Below are 8,585 nucleotides of genomic sequence, written 5' to 3'. Positions count from 1 at the left end.
ACTGGGCATCTTTCTCTCTGGCCGCTTCCTGCTGACATTTGGGGTGTTGTTGTTAGGGAACTCAAGGAAGCTGGGTTTCTGGTCAAGTTTGGGAAGAGTGGGCTATGTCAGCTGATATCCAGGTTCTGCAGGATCATCTGAGGCTAGAGAAGTGTAGACTGTGAGGCTGGGCCAGGATGGAGATTCCAAGCAAACAGCTGGGGCTAGGGCTGGCATTACTGGAGCAGCGGGAAGTTGATTTGAAACGTGTTGGGACAGATAGACTAGGGACAAAGGTAGAGTTAAGGAGTTTAGAAAAATAGTTTTTGGATATAAATTTCAAAATTTTAGGTCCATGGTTCTGGTAGTTGGGAAAAGTAATCCCAAGAATAGGGAAAGGGGGAGAGATCCCTCCCCTAGGAGTAGGCAACGGGCAGAAAAACTTAGGCTACTGGTTGACAGGAATACTTACCTGGAGTCTGAGAGTTCTTGAGAGTAAGCAGGGAAACTTAGATTGGTTATAGAAGGTTAATTGGGGGAACAACTGTTATCTGAAAGCAGAGTCTAATTGTGTTGGGAGAATTCAATTTTAGAGACTCTGTTACATCACAATATTTTTTCCTGGGGTGTTCAGGTGGGTTCTGAAATTGAAATATTGCTTGGACATGATTGATTGGGAAGGCTCTTGGCAAACGGTAAGAGGGCTGGGCCCTTTAGGAGATGGCTGGGGTTTAGCTATGTCTTGTAATTGGGAGTATAGGATTTATTTAGTATTGGATGCCTGAGACATCTGGACAGTTAATGAATTTAGGGGAGACAGTTGGCGGTGGGTGTATGGCAGTCATTGGGGCAGAAGAAGAGTAGGGATCCTGAAAAGAGAGGTGAGATTTGTGGGGAACAGGTGATCGTGAGGGATCAGGAACCAAAGGAAGGGGATGAATACAAAGCATGGGGGTTAGAGGAGTATTCTGTGTTGAAGGGGGGTAAGTATCTGGGTTATGTAGTAGGGTAACCTGGGGGAGTAGCGGGGGTGGATCTTCAAAGTGGGGAGGTGGCTTATCAGGCTGTGATGTTGATGTTACAATTGTCTTTATTGAAAATGGAGGGGTCAGTCTGATGTGGCTGTCTGACAGGAAGGAACTGCCCTCTGCATAGAAAGTGTAGGCAGAAGTAGTTAGAAGACCCTCTTGTGTATGACAGGGATTGGGAGGACTGTTTTTGAGAGTTTGGGGACAGACTTGTAAAAGATCTGGAGAGCATTGAGGCAAAGGGATTAATGTGGAGGGATTGAGGAGAGGACAGATAAGTAAGAAATGTGAGTGATGGGTTTTATAAGAGAAGTTTGGAGAGATGGAATCTGAGACCGTGAGAGGGACAGTGGAGTCCTTTGTGAGTCAGAGCTTGCGGTGGGAATAGACGGTGAGAGGGGATCCTAGAGTTTGTTAGATGTAGAGGTGACCAGAGAGGCAGGAGCTGCAGACAAGGAGGTCCGCCGTGGACGGTGTTTTCTAGAGATTTGGAGAGGTGGGTGCAAAGGCAAAGGTCGGTCCTGGGAAGTGTCTATGCACTTGGAAGTAAGGATGGAAAGGTTTATATAGGTCTGGGAGACAGAAGGCTGGGGCAGAAAGGAGAGTGTTTTAAGTTTAAGGAATTGTTTGTGGAAAGGAGGAAGGAGGAGGTCCAGGAGAAGCTTGATACAGGGAGTGTTATCAGGAATGAGAATTAAGTTTAAGGAATTGTTTGTGGAAAGGAGGAAGGAGGAGGTCCAGGAGAAGCTTGATACAGGGAGTGTTATCAGGAATGAGAATTAAGTTTAAGGAATTGTTTGTGGAAAGGAGGAAGGAGGAGGTCCAGGAGCAGCTTGGTATAGGGAGTGTTATCAGGAATGAGAATTTAGGGATCTGTGAGTGGAGGAAATTGGCCATGAGGGCAGAGGTAAGGTGCAGAGATGGGCAAGAGAGATGTTTTTGGGTTGGTGTGAGAGAGAATTCAAGAGAGGTGGCTTGGGAGAGGAAAGTGAGAGCTGATAACCCGTGGCGCTGAGAAAATCGAGATCCTAGGCTCCTAGAGAGGGATTTGTGTGGGCTTAGAGAGGTTTAGTCCCTGGATGACCCTAGGGAGGCCGAGTCCTTGATGCCCAATGGCCCCATTATCTATACCTAGGATAAGGCAAGGCCAGGTAGGCCTATGAGGATTTGGACAGAAATGGGCCCAGTGATTAGTCTTGCCACGTTTAAATCAGGGTCCTGGTGGCTCCTTCTGATCCGCCCCTCCCTCCTTGGGGCTGTCCCAGCAGTGGGCATTTGCTGGAGGGCCTTAGCCAAGAGTTGATAATCGTGTCTTTGGTTGTGCTTATCATGGTGTGGTTGACTTTAAACCCACAGCCAGGACCTCAGCCCGCCTGTAAGTGGGCCTTGATCTAGGCATTTAAATTTGGTCTTTGTGTCTGCATATGATTGGGCAAAGAAGTATGTCAGAAGATGTTGCTGGCCATCTGGGGTCTCAGGGGCCAGGTTTGTGTACTGGAGCAGGGCCTGTGTAAGGCATGGGAAGAACAGAGAGTGATGTTCAGACTTGCTTTGAATTACCTCCTGGACTTTCTGAAAGTTAATTGTTTTAAGGGCTGATCTCCTTAGGCCAGAGAGGAGACAAGTAATGAAACTGTCCCTAGCCTGACAACCAGCATCGCAGCTGAGGTCCCAGTGAGGGTCTGTGTCAGGGACTACGGTGGCCCTGGTGGGAGAGTCTCTGTTTGGTGGATTTGGTTATGTGGTTGCATGTTCTCCTTGACATGTCTGCCTTCCTGAGGGAATAAGTTATTAGAAAGGATCATGGAAGGTATGGACATAGGCCTTGGCTAGGTATTGGAATTGTTCAGTGAAGATTGTGGGGTCTAAGGTACAAGAGCCCAAAAGTTTATAAACCAGGGCCAGTTCACTGAGAACAAACAAGGCATCTTCGAGTAGGGCCCTCCATGCCTGCCACTTCTCTGAGGGGCAGGATAAGATGGGGCCTGAGCTCAGTTTATCACGTGAGCGAGTGTGAGAAGGACTGAGAACAGGAGGGGGACTAGGCAGAGGTGGCCTGGTTGGGATGGAGGAAGTGGGGGAGGGAAGAGTGGGAGCCAAGGACATGGAGGCTGGTCTGTCTGGCTATGGTGAAATCCAGGCGGATGGAGGTGCGGGGATGGTGGTGGACAAAGGAGATTATTGGGAAGGCTACTGATGATGGGAAGGAAGAGAAGGGGGTTCATGGGCTGGGTTGAGGATGGGGTTTCAGTTTCAGGACCTAAAGAGTTGTGAGGTGGGGGGCTGAGGACTGGACAGCAAGAAGGACATGTGACAGCCAGCAAGAGGTGTATAGGGAAGGCTCAGAGCAGAGTAAGGAAAAAGTAGAGACATAAAGGATCTCTTTCCATCTTCCTGTGTGCTCACGAAATGTTGTAAAGGTCCTGAATAGTGTTAAGATCCAGAGAGCCATTAGGTGGCTGTTATGGTTTTGGTCCCTGGTCCCTTTAAGAGACAAGCCACGCCCACTCCCTCCCCCATCCGCTGAGGCAGGCTGAGCTTCAGCTTCCTGCCTGAGCTCGCTCTCTTTTACATCTTCCTCTCGGAGAGGCAGCCTCGCTTCTGCCTTTCTCCCCACTTCTCCGCTTCTCCCCTCTCCCCTTTCTCTTCTCCTCCTCTCTTTCTTTCTCTCCTCTAAGTAAAAAATGTCTACTTTTATGTCTGCCTACTGTGTCTATGTGTCTTTTAACCGCCGCTTTGGGACCTGCCGTGACCCGCCCGGGGATCTTGGGCGACCCGCTCTGGGACAAGCAGCCTTCTCTACCTTGGGACTGGCTGCTCGCAGAGTCCGCTGCCTGCCTACAGCTGCTGCCTGGGACTTTATAGCATTTAGAAAAATAACAACAGTGGCTACTTAGATCGATTATTTAGTAGACATAGAGGCCAAGCCTGGGTACTATAATGAATGAACTTAGGAGAATTGATGTCAGAGAGTTTTACCCTTCCGAGACTCTGGAGAAGATATCTCTCAAAGGCAAGTTAGTTGGAATGGAAGGGACAGAACCCATCACCCTTGTTGGTAGTGGGCCACTGTCTAGAGAGGAGTCAGTCATTCCTGTGTATCTCTAGAGACCTAGGAGAGGTCTCTGGGAGGGAGGGGGCCGTTACCTGGGCTCTGTCACCAAGAGAGGGACCTGGGTGGGTCCAAAGATGAAGCTGGGACCTGTGAATAGTTTTTTTTTTCCAGAGGCGGAGGAAAGGGCACCAGATTCTGGCAGTGCAACCACCATGAGAGAAAGGGGGCTACCATCTACCAAACCAGACTGGATGGAATGTGCCTAGCTGGCAGCTAGTTCCTGAGGCCACTGTACCCAGTGAAGTCATGGCAGAGTGCAGTCTCAATCCCCAGGCCAGAGCAGGGACACCGGACATTCGATGGCTGTCACCTAATAATTCGAGAACTATTTAGGACAGCCACGGTGGGGGATTTACCAGCCAACCAGTGTTGGATGAGGGAATTGGGAGTCAGAAGGACTGGAACATGTATAAAAGGTTAGGGGATTACTGGTCCCTCCAAGTCACGGAACCAATGGAGTAGACCCTAAGTACACTGCAGGAATTCCTTCCGGGACCCTGGATTAGGCACAAACCACACCTAAACAAATGTTTTCACAGAGAGAGCCTTTATTAAGTGGGGTTGGAGGGGACAGTTAAAATGACTGTTTTCTGTCTCAGGCAAGGGGAAAAAACCAAAAACAAAAACACAGCAACAAATGACCTTGCAGGTGTAATTCGTTTCTTCAAAACAGGATTTCTCTGTGTATCTTTGGCTGTCCTGGAACTCACAGAGATTTTCCTGGCCCTGCTTCCTGGGTGCTGGGATTAAAGGCGTGCACCACCACCACTCTCAGGTATAATTTTTAAGAAGAGAAAAATGGGGGAGTCTGTGTTAGAATGGGCCAGGATGTGGTGGTATATTTTGGTTGGGCACTTTAATTAGGTGAACCAAAGGGGACTTTTGATTGCTGGACTATACTTTGATAGCTGAACCATGATAGTCAGCCTCAGGGGGAGGGAGCAGCCAAATAAGGGAATAGGCTTGGTGATTGGCTTTAGAAATGTAATCTAATGGTTTTTAGGAAGACAGAGGGAAGGGGGAGGGTGGTCAATGCCTGTCAGAGTCAAGCTCTAGCTGGCCAGAGTCCCTTCAGAGTGGAGACAGCCCTAAGCTCAACACAAATGAGGGCAGCCTTTCTCAAGGCTGCTTGCATGAAGGATCTTGGGACCCTCAGTGGGAGCAAGGTCCCGTTCACAGGAGTTCTACCACAGTTCTGTGTGCTCAGCTCCAGCGTGCCAGCTGAGAGACTGTTGAGGTGGTCAGCAAGTGTTACGCATTGAAAGCTCTTAGAGTATCATCTCGGGGCCACCAGCCACTGATAAGAGCCCTAGGAATAGCAGGAGCGGTAGGTTTCTTGGAGGCTGCGGGATGGATGCTCCTATGCAACCCAGGCGTGGTATCTTGGAGGATGTGTCAGGCTCCAGGAGTCCCCAGTGGGTCTGTCTTAGGCAAGTTCTCAAATTGGTCTTCCTTCTCCAAAGAGCCAAGCCCCTATTGGAGTGGAAGTCCTCTAGATACCAGACTCTGGAACCTTCCTTCTTTTCTTATTCTGAGAAGGGCATCAAGGAGAGAATGGCCCCTTCAGAGCTCCTCTGCTCAACAACAGGGCCAACTGAGCTCTGATTGGCCATATGCGTGTACACACAAATAAGGTACAAAATGGGGCCAATCTGGTTACAACTGTCAAACATGAGGACAAAGAGAAAGAAGGTGTTCTCAATTAGGTTGACAGGTCCCATGTCTCTCACCATGATGTTAAGGAAGTGGGCACTGAGCTGTCAAACCTATTTCCCTCAGTTTCTGGTTGCCATAGCAATGCTCTGATCACCTTTCCACCAGAAAATGCTGCAAAGTCCAAGAGCCAATCATTGTTGTTGTTACTATGGTGATGTTGCCAGGGCAACAGTGTGATCCTTGAGGATCTGCAGGCTGCTTCCCTGTCCCGGGTGTATTTGGAGCTCTTCCTGTCAGTGTTGTCTGGGGTGGGCGGGCTGTCAATTACAGTCCCACCAGCTTAGCCTTGCTTGAGCTTGGCAGCTGTCAAAAAGCTTCAAAAAGCCCCTGCAACTCCTACCACCTATAGATTGCACAGGAAACTCTGTATTCAGATTGGACAGAGAGGGTGGAGGTGGGGATGGTGTCAAATCCAGGACTATGCTACTAAATCCCCTGCTCTACCACGGAGCTGCACCTGCAGCTCTTGTTCATTTTTAATTGAAATCTATCCCACGATGATATGAATGATACAAAAGGAAAGGATAATCAACACACAGTGTTCAGTAAGTCAGTGTCTTATCACAATGACGTTGTAAAAATACAGTGCTCAAAATAAACTCCTCATGCGAGCAGCCCTCCCAGACTGCTGCGAACCAAGACCCACCACTGCCTCCCACCTCGGCTTGTACAGTTTACAATAATACAACATTTAGTAATTATGACTTTGGTTTCCTGGTGGTCGGAGAGATGAGTCAATGGGTAAAAGCACTTGCTGTTATTCCAGAGGACCCAAAGTTCAATTCCTAGCACCCACAGGGTAGTTAGTAACTATCTATAACTCCAATTCCAGGGGATCCAACACCCTTTCCTGGCTTCTATGGACACTGCACACATGTGGTGCATAGACATACATGCAGGCAAAACCCAACATACATTGTAAAAATAAACGGTTTGTTCCTCCTACTCTCCATGGGTTTGGCGGGGCTCTCACCCTATCTACTGTGTGCACAGATGTGACCCTGTTGCTGGGTGTTAACAGATGTGCTAGAACGCTGTGACAAAGAGTCTCCCTAAATTCAACTGCTCAGATCACACAGCTGGTTCTCGCACCTGTGACAGCTCAGATCACACAGCTGGTTCTCGCACCTGTGACAGCTCAGGTCACACAGCTGGTTCTTGCACCTGTGACAGTGCTGACAGGTGGTCCAGTCTGCCATGAGCGCCTGAAAGGATCCTCACACTCCAGTGCTCCTCGGACTACCTCCCTCTTCCTCAGGCACGAGAACAAATCCGAGGACATATCTTAGACAGACTAACTCCTCTCTTGGGCCTCAGCTCCTAGATGCTCTGACCCTCATTTTCCTGACCCATTGCTCAGCTGTACCACTTTGCTAAACCCCAGAGCAAGCCGGTACTCTAAGACGAGACCAGCCTCTCTGGCAGTATGACGTGTGGACTTTATTGTTGTTTGGTTTTGTCACTAAAATTTACCCATTTATCTGCAGCCCTGATATTTTCTATGAGTGAGACTGCCCTCAGTTCCACTCATGTAAAATGAGGGCAGTTTGCCTTCCAGGGTTGTTTGGAGTTCAATATGCATGAGGCTTTTGGGACTGACCTGGCCCACGACAGGCATTCCATAAGAGCTGATGTTATCTTTCGAGTCTCTCAGCTATCCCAGAAGGTGGACTGTCCCGATCATCTCCTGCATCTCTAGATGCAGCAGTGAAAGTCCAGAGAGCTGATTCAACCTTCCTAGGCCAGGATGCTGGCAAATGACCCGTCTCGGTTGAATACAGGCTGGAGCCTCGTGATAGATAACAAAGAGATAAAGAAGACTCCCTTCCTAGTTTGTAATAAACACCATACCCTCTTCCTGAACAGGTCTAAAGTAACTTTGAGTTATAACTTCATTGCCTTGTCTACTATGATCCAGGTTCTTTAACTCCTAGCACATAGGCTCGGTCACATGACGTAAACTCCCTCAAACTTCTAAGAACAAGAAATTGCCTTTGTCCCCTAAACTGAAGGCGCTGTCTCCTCAGGCTCCACCCTAACACCGCTGGCTCGTGTGCTGACTCTGGAACAACCTCACACTCCCAAGGCCATTTTCACACTCTGTGCCACATTTTCTGAGCACTAACAACAGGCACACCGAAAGTGCTCCTCACAACTGTCCGCCATAGAACTCAGCTGGCAAATACATGCTGTTGGTGCCCAGGCCAGAGCACCTGACTTGAATCCCTGGCACCCACCCAAAGGTGGAGGGAGAAAATAGTCTGCACAGCGCTGTTTTCTGATCTACACATACACACTGGCACGCTGCCCCCACCCCCTAAAAAGCAAAAAATGTTGTTGGTTCCCTTCACGTGACCCTGAAGCCCCTGGACTCCGAGCAGCTGCCATTCTAGCTCCTGGCAGTCCTCTGGTCAGCTGCCTCTGTTTGGTTGATGGAGACAGCTGGGCCAACAGAGGCCCATTGTCTATTCTTCTGGGCTCTATTGTTGGGGCTTCCTCCCAGGTTCCAGCCACACGGACACCCCCAACTGTCAGCCAACTTCCAGGGTAAGGATATAGGAGGAATAGAGACAGGAGAAATGAAATGTTCAAATATACAGAACTGTACCCTAAAGGGGGGAATCACCAGGCTTGTTCTACAGATAGGGAAACTGAGGTTCAAGGAGCGTTACCACAAGTGAGGAGTGATTATACCAAGGTGAAAACGCCACAGATGGTACAGGAGTGGACGGCTGTACCCCAGGAGG

This window comes from Arvicola amphibius, chromosome 2, assembly GCF_903992535.2.
Source record: "Arvicola amphibius chromosome 2, mArvAmp1.2, whole genome shotgun sequence".
Taxonomy (NCBI): Eukaryota; Metazoa; Chordata; class Mammalia; order Rodentia; family Cricetidae; genus Arvicola; species Arvicola amphibius.
This window is presented reverse-complemented; position numbering follows the sequence as displayed.